We start from the raw sequence: 16,556 nt of genomic DNA, 5'->3' as shown, positions 1-16,556 counted from the left end.
AAGACATTCTGCCAAAGAACAACTCTCAAGCCTTCTGGTCTCCCTTGTTGTCCGAAAGATTCTAATTCCTCATTAGCAATTAGTCATTGTTTTCTAGGATCCCAAAGGCTTTCCTGGTTACCCCTAAAATGTAAATACTTTCTTCTATGTTTTATCTGTGACTTTTGCTCCTTCACTTTGAATTCTATTTTACTGTTTGCTGACTTATTCTGGAATCATCAGCTCAATGGTTGGGTGCCTCCTGTCCCCTCCTGGTGCCCAGAAGCAGCTCTCTGGCTGGAGGCAGTCATCTACAAGGGGACTCATGGATAAGGACCACAGGAAGCCTCTGAGAGACCATGTGAATCAGGCCAGCCTTTCCAAGTGCTGAAATGAACCTGCAGGAGCCTTGCAGGCAAAGGTATATTTTGGGAGGCACTGTATATTAAAAGTTAAATCCCTTGTTTCACATGAGTATCTCTCTCTTGCTCGCTTGCTCTCTCTCTCTCTCTCACATACACACACACATCCTGAGACAAAATAGATAACAGTCTTTCAATTCTCATTACATCTGATTGTCTCTTTCTCTTTTTCACTCTTTCTATTTCAATCTCTGTGTCACTGTCTCTCTGTGTCTATCTTTATTTACTTCTCCCGTGTTACTTTCCCCAACGTATCCCTTTAAATAAAATAAAGAAATCCTATCGTCAAATGGCTGTCACTAATTGGTCACATGAGCCAATGTGACCTACCCCATTCACAAGTTATTCTTCTTGAACTACAGAGACCTGAATGGATAAGGGTTTTCCAGGAAAGAAGAAATGGATGTTTTTGTATCAAGATTTGGATGCTTAAAAATGGACTAGCATGGGAATTCCTCAGTAGTTAGGACTCTGATCTTTCACTGCCGGGGGCGAGGGTTCAATCCCTGGTCAGGGAAATAAGATCCCACAAGCCATGCCACGTGGCCAAAAAAAAAGAATGGTCTAACAGTCTGCCAAAAGATACAGATAAGAGGAATACCTCTGGAAATACAGAGTGCCCTTCTTCTAACCATGCCCAAGCAATAATCAGGAATTCGATAACTCTCAAGGAGTGCTACGGAGCTGAAGCCAAAGTCCCATGATGCCGTCAGGATTCAGATAAAGACTCTTCTGATGATTTTGGAAAATTGATTGTATTCAACCTTTACTATAGGCATGTCTCACACTAGTGTTCCACAAGTTTGTGATGAAAAGGACTAAAGGCAATTTCTTGTTTCCATTCCTCCCCCACATCAGTGGCCACATCAACATCTGGTGGACATTCTGAGTGGAATGTTAAACAGCCTTCCTGATTGGGAGGAGGAAAGTGGAGCATTAGTACGAAAGAATAGGAAAGATAATCAGAGAGGACAAAAACAAAGGAGAAAAGCACTTTTAAGAAACTTGGAATAAATATATTCCAACTTGAGAAACGGGTGACAATAAATGAAAATTTACTAAAGGTACTCATTTCTAAAGTAGATTCTAAGAGAGTGTTTTTCACATATGAAATTGGCATAGATTCTAAACTGACACCACCTAGTGCTGTTAAAGATTCAGTGGAAAAGGGACTTTTAGGCTTGTCATAAAAGGGTATGAAGGTTTTGGAAACCAGTCTGATGAAGCATCAAGACCCTTAACTTTCCTTTTCATGTCCCTGGACACAGTAATATAGAATTTTGGATAGAATTCTAAGCATATATTCTGAAATAGATTTAAAAATTAATGCACAGAGATGTTCATTACAGCATTATTCATCTTGGTTAAAGAAAACAAAATTGGAAACAATCTGAATATCTTCCATTAGGGACATAGTTAAGGAAAACTCATTTGCAAGTAGCTTTAAATATAGAGAAATGTTATAAAAAAGATGCTATGAGAAAAGATATGATCTAAACTATGATGATAGTAAGAAAAACTGAATGTGCACTTATAAGTACTTTTTTCCTTTAGATTTTTTGAGGTCTTACAAAATCTCTTATAATATGAAGATATTTCTTCAACAATCATCCTCAGAAAACTGAACTCAAAGGCAGAAATGCAAACACTTGTATAAACCTTCTGACCAGACACACCAACCAACTCTCTGGTGCATGACTCCATGAGAAAAGAAACTGTATAAATGTTTCTTTCTGAGGTTCTTAGACTCTCTGACAACTTTCTATGTTTATCCTTTATTGGATTAAAATTACCACAGCCCCAATTACCAAACCACATGCAGAATTTTCAGAAATCCTTTGGAGCAGCTGCCCAATCCTCCGGGGTTTTTCTGCAGTTGCAGACTTCAGAAGGTTTAGCTAAACGGGGTATTGCATGAAAATATCGTGTTACCAGTTGACTTGCAAAAGTTCTTTGGTAAGATTTTAGTAACCATGTTTTGGTGAATAAATGGAGCAAGGAGAGTGAATCATGTCCTGAGATGCCTTTGTCTGGGAAAACCTATTTTTGGTTAGAAACCTCTCCCCTTAGGACCTTAGGGGTGGGTGCAGGGAACCATCACTGTCAGCAGTACCTACATCTGTCTAAATGTAGTAGACTCTATTATACAGAATGAGGTACGTCAGAAAGAGAAAGACAAGTACTGTATATTCATGCATATATACGAAATCTAGAAAGATAGTGCAATGATCCTACATGCAAGGAAGCAAAGCAGACAGACATAAAGAACAGACTTTTGGACACAGTGGGAGAAGGAGAAGGTGGGATGATTTGAGAGAAGAACATTGAAATATATACATTGCCATATGTAAAATAGATAGCCAGTGGGAGTTTGATGTGTGATGCAGGGAACCTGAAGCCAGTGCTCTGTGGCAACCTGAAGGGATGAGTTGGGGAGGGAGATGGGGAGGGGGGTTCAGGCGGGAGGGGACACGTGTATGCCTGTGGCCGATTCCTGTTAATGTATGGCAGAGGCCATCACAATGTTGTGAAGTAATTATCCTCCAACTAAAATAAATAAATTATTAACAAAAATAAATGTGGTAGGCTCTCACAGAAACTGCAGGTCTGATAGCTCAACCTTGTTCTTGATTTGTCTATTCTGGAGAGTTATAGTTGTCAGATATAGGTACAGGGAATATTTTCATAACAATAACTTTTTATAGGTAATCTTTCTTTAACTTTTTATTTTATGTTGGAGTACAGTTGATTAATATGGTTGTGTTAGTTTTAGGTGGACAGCAAAGTAATTCAGTGACACATATACATACATATACATGGTTTTTAAATTTTTTCATGAAATACAATTTGTTGGATTTCCTTCCTGTTAGTTTTAGTGGTTTTATGTCCTTTCTAAGAAATTTTTACCTACCCCAAGTCACAAAGATACTCTTCTATGCTTTCTTCTAGGATCCTCAGTTTTAGCTTTTAATTATAGGTCTGTGATACATCCTGAATTAAGTTTTATGAGGTATAAGTTCAGGTTCCAAGTTGATTTTCCTATGCATTTGTTCAACTGTTCTGAAACTATCCTTGTGGGCTCTGTGTAACCTGATCGGTGATTGGCCCGTCAGCATCCTGAGGTTTCCCTGACATAACTCTAATTGCATGATAATATCTCGAAATGTCTGTCTGTGTGTTTTCCTTTCCCCAGCATCCTGGTGCTTGCGTGACTTTTCTGTTTGTCAGAGGCATTTGCTTTGCCTGGAGGAGAAGTAGGATAGTTAAGTAGGAATTTAAAAAGCAGGAAACAGTCAATGTTCAGTATTTCTTTTTAACCTCTAAACAGGCTTTTGAATATCTGAAAAGAAGTCCTGAGGGAATCAGAGAACAGAATTTAGACCACAAAAATAGAAGTAGAAAGAGGATGAAAGAAAAACGGAGCATTGCTTCCCCACCAATACATATAAGTAGAGGGTCATTTGGGTTGAGGAGTGTGTGGGGTAGAGGATGTACATGACCTTAGAAGAGGTGGGTACTGGGAATGCGAGGGCTGACCGGGCAGGACAGATACAGACAAGCAGGGTCAGCATCACGAACATTGCTAACCATAGTGAACAGCTCTGGGGATTCCTGGTGAAGCTCAACCAGTGCCTGTAGACCATTGGTTGCCTTTCCGGGGCATCCTGCAATCTACCCAGCTGGGGAAGTGTTAGCTATTCATCTTGTCCTTGGCAGCTTCCGTTTTATAGTTCAATTGTTTGTTGCTTTCCATCTGGAATGTATAGGTAGTCACTGCTCCCCTCCATTTATTAAGAGCTTAGGGTCCCCATAAATTCTTCTCCCGATTCTTCTTTGGGGTGTTTGGGCCCTGAAACCCAGAGATGAGATGGTAGACAGTTCCTGTATTAAGACTTGAGCGTAGGGGGAACAATAGTGAAACCATTTACGTCACACGTTTACTATATAGTATTGTAATAATTCCTGCACTTTTCCTATCTTCCACTAGATTGTATGTTTAGGAGGGCAAAGATCTTGTCACTCTTGGTCAATATCAGACCCCGATGCCCAGTGTAGTGCCTGGTATGTTGTGGGTGCTCAGTTAGCACTATTGAGGTAAATTAATGATTCAGTAAAGAATGAGTGATTTCTAAACACACTGACTTTAGTGGGTTCCTTAGAGAGAATATCAAGATGATAATGCTTTTTATCCTAAACATGTAAGGTCTAAAACTTTAAAAAATTAAGAAGCTAAACTATTAACAATTATATTTTTAGACTTTCCTGTTTTGTTGTTAAGACTTCCCAACCTTGGAAGTCTGTTCACAGTCTCCCATATTCATTCTTTGGAGTCTTGTATATATTCAGTGTTTCAAATGGTGAAGTCATTGAAAGGACAACACCCAGAGAGTTAGAGCAAGCGTACAGGCCGTCATGAGAAAACTCCATTTCTTCTATTTGCAGGAAATAGTTTGACAAACATAAAATTATTAAACTTTTTCTTTTGTACTTGTGGTAGAGAGAATAAGGGTCCTCCAAAAATGTTCATGTCTTAATCCTTGGAACCTCTTACCATATATAGCAAAAGGGATTTTGCAAATGTGATTAATTTCAGGATTTTGAAATGAAGAGATTACCCTGGATTCTCCAAGAGGGCCCAATAGAATCACAAGGGATCCCTTAAGACAGGCAAGAAGGTCAAAGTCAAAGGAGATGTGATGATGGAAACAAAGAGGGAGATTTGAAGTTACTCTATTTCTGGTTTTGAAGGTGGAAGAAGAAGCCATGAACCAAGGAATGTAGGCAGCTGCTAGAAGCTGGAAAAAAACAGATTCTCTCCTAAAGCTTTCAGAAGGAGCACAGTCCTACTGACTCTTTGATTTTTAAGCCTTCTGACCTCCAGAATTAGAAGCTAATAAATTTGCATAATTTTAAGCTACTAAGTTTTGGGTCAATTATTATATAACAACAAAAAACTAACACAGTTCTATAAACTTTACCAGTTGCATTAGGCATATTCAGAATGCTGGCTGAGAGGGGCTTGAGAAGAGCTTAATGAGGTGATGCTCAATTGGGACAGAACAGGAATTCTATAAACAGATCAGGTGATGCTAAGGAATTTAAATTATTCAGTTATGTATAAATTGCCTCATGAATATTTATAAGCATATGTCTGAATATCATAAACATATCCAGATTTTATATTTTTATATATATATATGCACACACATCACACCCAAATACACACATATATACTATCTTGGGACAGGTGTAAACAAAAGAGTGTGATATAAGAGTACCTAATCCATTTTTAATTACACATGCCTTACCCAGACTTTCCACATATAGTACTGTACTTGAAAAAATAATGTTGTAAAAGTTAGTTTGAGAAGTGGGAAATAGAGTTCTTGGGAAGTAAATGAATGAATGATTAGAATTGGTTAAATTAGATTAAATAATGATGTGCCTGTGTTTCGTGGTGGACCAGTGATTGATTTCATTGGGTTTTTCCAAAGACTGAAAAATACTGATCCTTGAGCAAAGCTGAAAAAATTGTTTGCTTTATCTAGTCCTAGGGTCAAGTTTAAATGTATAAATAGAAGCCATGAGTCGTGCTGCCAACTTCTAAGTCTGAAATCTACCCCAGTTACAATGTTTTGAGAGATACCAATGAGACCCTCATAGTCAAAAGACACCCTCCACTTCCATTGTAATGCCTGAAATTCAGTTAGCAGCAATTTGTTCATTTAGGTGACTAAGATTTTTTACCTTAGTTTTCTCTTAAAATGCCAACATCCGTATGGATAGGGAATCTCTCCAGGTCATTATCACCAGCTACCTTAGCAGGAATAATTCATGTAGATTCCTTTCTAGGGGAGTAGGAGGTGGGAAAGGTGGGGAATACTAAAAAGGAAGAAAAGAGGACACCAGAATGTGCCTAAGGCTGGCCATAGCCAAGTTTAAGAACTCTGCACTCAAACAGTTACCAAACTTAGCTGCAAACAAAATTGCAAAGTAACAATTGCTACCAGATTGCTCTGTCATCTATCCCTACAACAGCCTTGTTTATTAGGTGGTAATATGATTCCAGATTTAAAGATGCACAAAGTAAGGTATAGAAGTGAGCTTGAAGTGGACAAGTCAGGACTAAGTTTAAGTGCCAAGTCTGTAGGACGCATGATGCAGCCCCCATTCCTCTCGTGAAGCTTCTCTTTGGTACCAGCCTCTTCCTGCGCTGCCCCCTGACTTCCCATCTCAGACGCTCTGTGCTCTCCGGTCACCCTGTCACCCAAGCCCTCTCACACTAGAGCCCCCATTTCGATTGACTTCACACTCCTATCCTATTTTTTCCCTTGGCAGCAGAGCTGGGGTTCATTTAACTCAAGGAGGGTTGCAGAGGGCATAGAGACATGCCTGAGAGGTCTCCCATGGGCTTAGCAGGAAGTTCAAAGGGGCAGAAATTTAGCAACCCACTGATTCAGTAATAAGCAGCAAACCATGACCGCACCTGTATTCATTCAATGACCAATGAAGGCCACTCTTCGCAGGGTGCTACAGTAGCTGCCAGACAACTGAAGTCAGAGTTTGGGAAACCTGAGAGCACGCAACGGAAACGCAGCCACACAAGCAAGCCTTCAGTGTAGGAAGAATAAAACACAAAAGAGAGTCTTATGCTGGAGCCCCAAACAGTGGTCCAGGATTGGAGTTTAGTACAATAAACAAAGCAAGAGTCTGATTGCTAGACTAGGACTCCAGGTGAAAGTCAGCTGAGCACAAGTGTGCCTTGACTTTGACTGACTCATCTGAGCCTCAGAGTTTCTGCCGGCTTCCTGGAGCTCAGCCTGCAGCTGATGTTGTATAGGCTGGGCCAGTGTTTTTCAAGCTGTGAGTCATGACCCATCCATGGTCATGAAGTTGGTTTAGTGGGTAGTAAAGAGCACTCATGAAAATAAATAAAATAGGGAGAATACCATGTGAAGATGAAGGTAGATTGGGTTGATGCTTCCATAAGCCAAGGGCTTCCCCTGTGGTTCAGCTGGTAAAGAATCCACCTACAATGTGGGAGAGCTGAGTTCCATCTCTGGGTTGGGAAGATCCCCTGGAGAAGGGAAAGGCTACCTACTCCAGAATTCCGGTCTGAAGAATTCCATGGACTGTATAGTCCATGGCATTGCAAAGAGTCGGACACGACTGAGCAACTTTCACTTTCCGTAAGCCAAAGAATGCCAAAGATAGCCAGCAAAACACCAAAAGCTGAGACAGAGTCATGGAACTGTCTCCCTGAAGCCCTCACAAGGAAGCAGGTTTAAGAACTCTGCACTCAAACAGTTACCAAACTTAGCTGCAAACAAAATTGCAGAATAATCATTGCAAAAAATAACCAGAGCAATCTATCCCTGTAACAGCCTTATTTATTAGGTGGTAATATGATTCCAGATTTAAAGATGCACAAAGTGAGGTGCCTACTGGCACCTGTTCGTGAACTTCGGTCCCCAGAACTGTGAGAGAATACAATTCTGCTGTGGAAGGCACCCACTTTATGGTACTTTGCTACACAGCCAAAGCAAACTAAGACACCTTCTCCAAGATCTCCCCCAAGTTGGCATTTGTGCTGGAGGAAAATGGAACTTTTTCTAATACCACTTCTTTCCTTCTACTTGAGGTCAAGAGCATACCTCCTGTTTCTCCTCCTCCTCCTCATTACTGCCCCCTACCCATCAGCCCCTATCCTGGAGGCATTTGGGGGATGGAGTGAGCTTGTAGGGTGCTCAGGGTAGGTAAGTTGGGGTGGAAGGGAGGGAGGTTATTGCAAGTTCCCTTTTCCTACTTCATCTCCCACCAGCAGTTCAAACAGAACAAAATAAGATGCAAGACCACTGATCAAACTTAGCTCTGCGTCAAAAGACCAGCTAGTTCTAAGACTAAGGCAGACCATCAGGGCTGATGTGGCTTGGCATCTCAGAGGAGCAAAGAGACCTTGGGTAGTGCCTTCTCACTCCTTCATCTGTTTTCCTACAAATGCAGACCCTCTTTGGGTAATGAGAAAAGGAAAAAGCAGATCTGTGGAAGGCGAGCCAAGGCAATCCATGCTGGGCTGCCCCCAAATTAGACTGGAACCTTCACCACCTAGGAAAGCAAGGCACCGGCCCCCTCTGTGAGCCTGGATCCACATGCACATGTTGGGAGCAGGATGTGCTGTGTAGATCTGAATTGTTCCAGCTTCCAACGTTGCACCCAGGCCTTAAGTGGAATCACTATCTGTGGGAACTTTTGACAAGAGCTGGCAAGCTGAGCTTTTCTTTGACATGTAGCCGGGGGCGTAGCACTTGCTCTCACATGAGAGGCAGAGCTCTGCAGCCTGTGTGAGCCACAGGGCTTGCCCACCTTCAGCAGGAGGGGAAATTGCCCTGGTAAATTACCAAGTGAGGGGGAAATTGGAGTCAGAATCTCTATAGCGGAATTTATTGTGAAGTTCCAAGATTTTGCGAGAAGAGACCGTTTTGACGTGTGGTGTCGTGCATGCTGCGGGCTCTCTTAAGCCAGGAAAGCTTTAATTTTGAATCACGAGAAAAGCCGTGACACACGATGTGAAAATATCCGGCCGTGCTTTGCCTTCCCTTACGGCAAATAAAAGTCTTGAAATAAAAATGTTTCCACGGATTTTCAGATCTTTGCATGGGTTGCTCCTTTAGTCACACGTTCTCTTTGATATTACTCACCGGCAGCTTAAATGGAAGTTATTAGCATGAATGAACACTCTTTTCTTAATGGCTGGATGAAATCCGTTGTGAAGCCCAAACAGTCAGACAGAGAAAAGCAATTAATAGAATTTGCCTTCCTCTAAAAGAAACTTGGAGTGTTTGTGCAGTCATGTGCTGAGGGAAATGAATATGGTGGTTGGTTGTGGGGGAAGGGGGCGGATAGAACAGACCCTGCCCACAGGTCAAGTCGCAAATGCGCTCCAAGTGAAAAACCCAAGTCTGCGACCTCGAGGAATTGCATAAATGTATCACAAGACAAGATTTGGCTCAATGCCTAGAAGCCAATGAGGTCACAAAACCGAGTACTCAGAAAATATGCCGTGGACCAGACTCTCATTCTATTGCTTTCCACCATAGAAAGAGGATCTCTTCCTCTTTTCTCCTGCCCCCCAACTGCCTGTTATTAGAAGTAAAAATGGGATTGCCAGGTGTTTAACTTATGTAATCTTACAAAGATGCGACATGTACTCTCTCATCCCACACTCGAATTTTAGCTGTGGCTCTTCTTGCTCTGTCTGGAGGCATCTCAGCAGTTAATGGGAATGATTCAAAAGATGCTACTCCAATTCTGGCTATTTTAAGATCCTTAGCTTTTCTTAGCCGTGGATTTCTTCTGTCTAAATCTGCCCGACTGAATTGGAAGCTGCCCAGAATCATCTTCTTTGGAAATTACATTTGTGCATCTAGGGTATATTTGTCGTTCCGCCCACACTCAAGCCACTTTTTGAGAAGTGCAGAGCAAGTCATGTGACAGTCATCAGTGTATTTGCACCCTTTTTTTGTTTAAAAACATAATCTGCATTACAAATTGCACCAATTCCTGTATGTAGTAAGTCATCATTCAATAAAAAGCCCAAATGTATGCCTGTCACATTCAACATAATAAACTGCAAGTAAATACATCTTTTCTTAGTCCAAATCAGTCAGTAAATGATGTCTTTATTTTCTCTGTTATGCACCAAGTTTGCAATCAGCTTGATTCTTGATTCTCTGAGGCCAAGACCGCACAGCTTCAGAGCAGGGGAAGAGCGTGTTTTGTCAGAAGCGTTTGGACATCTGAGGACAGGAACGTAGCCAAAGCAATCCATGTCTCCAATTCTTTGCTTTACTTTCTTCTCCTCACTCCAGTATTATCACCATCACCATCTTAACCTCCAGGTAGAAAAGACTTATTACACAGTGTCTTCATCGGAAGTGATGCTATTAATATGGACGAGACATTGTTCCCCGCGTGCTGTGGATGAGTCTGTGATTCATAAAGACGTATGGTATAGAAGAAACACTTCGGCTTTTTTTAAATTTCTTGATTGGAATATAATTGCTTTACAATGTTGTGTTAGTTTCTGCTGTAAAACAATGCACTTGGGCTTTAAAGTAAGACAAGACTGGGTTAGGACTGCTGTCTTCTAACATACATTAGGTCTTTGTCTTTGGAAATATTGCTTAACCTCTGAGATCTTCTATTTAGTTGTCTACAAGATGAGGATAATAGATGCTTTCCAAGATAAATGTGATGACTTTAAAATACATGTGTGTTGTGCTAGGTACACAGTACCTGCTCAATTAAACTTTAACTAGTAGCATAGATGTGGTCTTATGGAAAAAGGCAAGCAAGCCAGGCTATATTTACTGTGGACAACTTAATTTTTTAAAAAGATTTTAAGTCTTTACTGAATTTGTTACAATATTGCTTCTGTTTTTTGTTTTGATTTTTTAGCCATGAGGCGTGTGGGATTTTAGATCCCCACCAGTGACTGAACCCACACTTACTCCTTTGGTATGAGAAGTCTTAACCACTGGACTGCCAGGGAAGTATTAATAACAGTGGTTATCATTCTGGCTACCACAATCTCCTTTAATTGTGTAACAAGTAAGGTCGACTTATCATTTCCTTTTTGTAAATGAAACTGACACTCAAATATAAGTCAGACTTTTCTGCCCTAAATTTGGATTCCTTTTTCATGAAGATTATAACCACTCCATTGCCCTCTCTTTGTACTTCAAACAATTCAAGCTTATTTCTGCCTTCAGATCCTCATACTAGCTGATTTCTCTGCCTCAAAAACTCTGCTTTCAGTATTTTACATATCTGACCACTTCTCTTTACTTGCGTTTCAACTCAAATACTCCCTCCTCGAAGAAGTCTTCCCTGACTACGCTGTTTAATGCAAGCTCCTCATCCCAGCCACAGCCCCAAGTTCCCCCGGAAACTTTATATGTTTCACTGACCCAGGGCCCTCCTAGCAGTGCAGGAGTCACATGAGATAATGGTTAAAACTGAGGGCTCAAGAATTAGGTGGTCTGAATTTAAATGTTACTTGTACCACTTACTGGCAGGGTGACCTTGGAAAGTGACTTGATTTTGCTTTCTGTACTTCCATTTCCTCCTCTATAAAATGTGGATGATGATAATGTCAGTGGCAGCATAAAAGTGTTGGGTGGGATTAAGTGGATTAACACACATGGAGAGGATGTGAATCAGTGTCTGATGAAGACATGCAATAAATGTGGATGAAACTTTCAGGATTATGGGACACACCTCATTCTCCGATGTTATCTTATCTGCGTGTGTTTGTTTATCATCGTCCTCACCACAGGGAAGGCATGGAGCCTCCCATCTTTTTCACCATTCTGTCCCCAGAATCTAGAATGGCACTTAGTAGGGACTTGATAACTATGTGATGTTAATGAATGAGAGAACATTAGCTGTGTGTATATTAGAGACCAGCAAGCAAAGGTGTGATGAGAAAGAGGTGAGGCTAGAGTAGCTGCATATCTGGATGAGATGGTTTCTGGGGACTTTCTGCTTCTGTTTCACTGTGTATCAAGCATTTATTCTCTCTGTGCCTTCCAAAAGCCCTCTGTTCCTCTCTTATCTTGTCTCTGGGCACACAAGGAAAGACCTCATCTAACCAGCATCTCCACAGGTGTGCTCAAGACCCACGGGTGTAACTTCATAAACCATTACAACTCAAGGAAAAAAGTCAAGTTGAACTCTTTAGAATAATAGCAGATTTAATGGCTACTCAAGAAAGGTGAGCCATGATCCATAAAAGATCAGTATCCTCGTAAAAATAGAGCAGGATCCAGAAGTGAGCAAAGGTGGGGAGGGGAAGAGCCTTGACAAAAGCTGCTTCACACACACATACACACTCTAACACCATTAAATACTCCCCCAGGCAACACACCAACTGTGTCAGTCATTGTTTTAAGACATTTTTAGTGTATAGAGCCAGAAAATATATATATATGAGATAAAATGCCCGATGAGTTCACACTGATATTTTCTATTTAAATTCAAGATTACAGAGTTTTTTTTCCTTGAACTTTTCTATATTACATTCATATCTCCTTTCTCTCATAGTAAGAATCCTGGTTCCAAAGGACACTGGGAACAACAGACTTAGAATATAGCATAATTATTTGTTTAAGCTACAAAGCATAAACAACAGTCTTGGAAAAGCAAGCTAATTCCACCAAAACCCATGTAATTACAGAAACATTTTACAAAGTTTTCACACATTCTCTCCATTTTTAACGATCATCCAATATCTCTATTGTCAGAGCATATATCCATTACATACTATAGTCTCTTCCTTTGAGTCTCTTTTGGGCTTAGTTCTAAAAGTAACAATACGCTTAATGTTCGCCAATTGTTCTTCTGTAGATGTCTCTCTAGTTATTTTGGTTGTCCAAAGATCATTCTTTAGTAGATCTTCAGGAGGAGCTCATACAAACAATATTCCCTGCATTCATGCATGTTTACTACTTTGTCTTAGTTATATCTGAAAGTCAGTTTTGCTGGGAATAAAATCCTTAGCTCACATTTTTCTTTCTTTAATGTATTATATATACTTGCATGTCTGAGTACTAAGTCATTTCAGTCGTATATGACTCTTCGCACCCCTATGGACTACAGTCTGCCAGGCTACGCTGTCCATGGGATTCTCCGGGCAAGAATACTGGAGTGGGTTTCATGGCCTTCTCCATGGGATCTTTTTGACTCAGGGATTGAACCGGCTCTCGTGTCTCCTGAATTCTCAGGTGTGTGCTTTACCACTAGTACCACCTAGGAAGCCCTATATGTACATATACATACATATATGTTATCTGTTTACTCCTGTGATTAAACAGTCTGATGATAATCCAATTTTTCCCTGTATAAGTTGCATGTTCTTTTTAGCTAGATGTCCAATAGATGTTTTTCCAGTAATTTTATTGCCAAAAGCCTTTGTATTGGTCATTTTAGGTTGATGTTCTCATGTGTACAGTATGGTTTTTCCATACATTGTTTCAAAATATTGCTCTGTCAAAAAAGTTATCTTCAGTTATAGGACTTGAGAGGATAAATGAGATCACATAAAGTGCTTCACACCTTACCTTACATATATGAGAATTCAATTAATGTTAGCTATCATGTAAAAACTCAGTGGTAAAGAACCTGCCTGCCAATGCAGGAGACCTAAGAGATATGGATTCGATCCCTGGGTGGGGAAGATTCCCCGGAGGAGGGCATGGCAACTCACTCCAGTATTCTTGCCTGCAGAATCCCATGGACAGAGGAGCCTGGCAGGCTACAGTTCATAAGGTGGCAAAGAGTTGGATGCAACTGAGGTGATTTAACACACACACACACACGTAATGTAAATAACAAAATTCAGAATCCCTCCTCCTCGCCCTGAAAAAGATGAAGGAACATCTTTAGCTTCAGATTTCTAAGAATTTGAATACAATGCTTGATGGAAAGAGGAATGATGGAGCTGAAGCAGCTGTGCTCACCAGGGGCTATCACGAGCGAACATCCCCACACAGGCACATGGTAGCCAGCAGGACTTGATAAAGATGTGCTGTGACTTTTGAGCTTTGGAGCCAGAAACCCCTTGAAAATTAACCATAGTCCTTGGAAACCTGGAGCAATGTAGAGTCTTCACATGTGCAATGTATTGTCTCGTTACTCCTGATAGGCCTGGTCTTATTTTTATACAGTTGGAAGTTGGGATCAATTATGTCTATATGAAGTGCTGAACATTTTGTCTGCCCCATTAAATCTCTCTCACCAGGCCGATCCAAGGTTTGAAATCTGCCCCCACGAACTTGCCAAGGATAGCTCAGGTCGTAAACACACAGCTGGTCTTTGAATCTTTCTCATCCTGATGACAAAATCCTCTGCATTCTGGTCTACCTGGTTTCACATCGTTTAAGGCACCCATCAGAACCATAGCATCTTGATGGGGTATGTTCTCCCGGCCTGTCTTGAAGAAAAACCATACCTTCGTTCCAAGCATTTTGCGTGCAGGTCCCCAGTGCCAATCTTAATAGTCGGTCCTAATGATGCTTGACTTCACGAGTACATGTGCTCTATTGACTCGAGCTATATTAAACCTGTTGGACTCAGCTCCACGAATGCCAGCAAGCTTTGGCCTGTGTTACCTCTTTTGCCCTTAGTCTTCTCCTGCTGCTTTGCTCCAACAAAAGAGCCCTCTTGAATGCTTTTCCCTGCCAGGCTAGCCAGGCTGCAGGGTTGCTACCCACATTCCACGGTCAGGCTGCATTGTCGGGCATTATGTTCCAGTGTTTACTTAGAACGCCACTGGGGACCTTTTTCCTCTACAAGGACACTGACTGTGATAGAAAGTTTTTCAGAGGCTACACAAGCAAAAAGCAGGTAAATATCAAATATAAGGCTCAGCCACTTTGTGTATTTAAAATTGTCAACAAGAAAACAAATTATAAGAAAATAATAATAAATATTATTGTTTCATATCTTGGCTCTTTTAAAAGGAGAGATTGGGAGACGAATGGAAGGAGGAGAGAAAATAGCATTGAAAGTTTAAAAAAAAAAGTGCTGATGGATGGAGTTAAGACCCAAGGTTTAAAGACAGCAATTGAATATACATACATACATACACACACATATATAGGTTTTATTCATACACGCACACATACATACACACACATATATAGGTTTTATTCATACATGCACACATATGTATATACATATATATTTAGTACTGTGATAGTTGATTTTTTTCTATTTATGTGCTGCTTGTAAGAAAAACAATCAAAATATTAGGATCTAGAAAGGTTGAAATTAAAGGATAGAAAAAGGTATCTGTAAAAATATCAACTGTGTTGTTTTCTATGGTATGTAACAAATCATCACAAACTATACTGCTCAAAGAATTTCAGGGGAATTCCCTGGTGGTCCAGTGGTTAGGGCTGCGTGCTTCCATTGCAAGGGGCAAGAGTTCAATCCCTGTTTGGGGAACTAAGATCCCACATGCTTTGCAGTGCAGCCAAAAAATTTTTAAAAATAGGTGGCACAGTGAGCAAAGAATCCGCTTGCCAATGCAAGGAGACATATTCTAATGCACATATATGGAATCTAGAAAAATGGTTCTGAAGAATTTATTTACAGGGCAGCAATAGAGAAACAGACATAGAGAATAGATTTATTGACATGGGGAGAGGGGAGGAGACGGTGAGACGTCTGGAAAGAGTAACATGGAAACTTACATTACCATATGTAAAATAGATAGCCAATGGGAATTTGCTGTATGGCTCAGGAACCCAAACACGGGCTCTGTAACAACCTAGAGGGGTGGGATGAGGTGGGAGATGGGAGGGAGGTTCAAAAGGGAGGGGATATATGTATACCTTCCAGCTTCCCTGGTGGCTCAGAGGATAAAGCATCTGCCTGCAATGCAGGAGACCCAGGTTCGATCCCTGGGTTGGGAAGATCCCCTGGAGAAGGAAATGGCAACCCACTCTAGTATTCTTGCCTGGAGAATCCCATGGAGAGAGGACCCTGGTAGGCTGCAGTCCAGGGGGTCGCAAAGAGTCGGACACCACTGAGCAACTTCACACACTCACACACACATATGTATACCTATGGCTGATTCATGTTGAGATTTGACAGAAAACAATAAAATTCTGTAAAGCAATTATCCTTCAATAAAAAAATAAATTAAAAAATAAAAAATAAAATAAATTAATTTTTTATAAAAAGGTTCAATCCCTGGGTTGGGAAGATCCCCTGGAGAAGGAAATGGCTACCCACTCCAGTATTCTTGCCTGGAGAATCCATGGATAGAGAAGCCTGGTGGGCTACAGTCCATGGGGTTGCAAAGGGCAATATTGTAAAGTAATTAGCCTCCAATTAAAATAAATAAATTTAAATAAACAAAAAAACAACTTAGCGACTAACCAACAACAACAAACAACAACATGTATATTCACACGTATCACATGCTTATGACAGATACACATTCCTAGATAGACAGGGAAGTCCACGCGGGGTTGCCTACTCTTCTGGCCTCCCTTGCTCTCTCTGTTTCTCCCTCTCCAGCTCCTCGGGCTGCTCTTCCCTGAGGACCCGCTGCCTCCTGTGGCCCGGTTCCTGAGCCCATTGTGA

General features: G+C 40.9%; 1 non-coding gene across 1 annotated transcript; it reads left to right on the top strand.

The window, feature by feature from the left end:
- Positions 1 to 15,808: 15,808 nt before the first annotated feature.
- On the top strand, positions 15,809 to 15,880 carry TRNAC-GCA. The gene has a single exon. It is a non-coding gene; the product is annotated as a tRNA-Cys (tRNA).
- Positions 15,881 to 16,556: the final 676 nt, after the last annotated feature.

The sequence above is a fragment of the Bos indicus x Bos taurus genome, chromosome 23 (genome assembly GCF_003369695.1).
Source record: "Bos indicus x Bos taurus breed Angus x Brahman F1 hybrid chromosome 23, Bos_hybrid_MaternalHap_v2.0, whole genome shotgun sequence".
Lineage (NCBI taxonomy): Eukaryota > Metazoa > Chordata > Mammalia > Artiodactyla > Bovidae > Bos > Bos indicus x Bos taurus.
The sequence above is the reverse complement of the archived record's forward strand: the minus strand, read 5'-3'. Positions and strand labels throughout refer to the sequence as shown.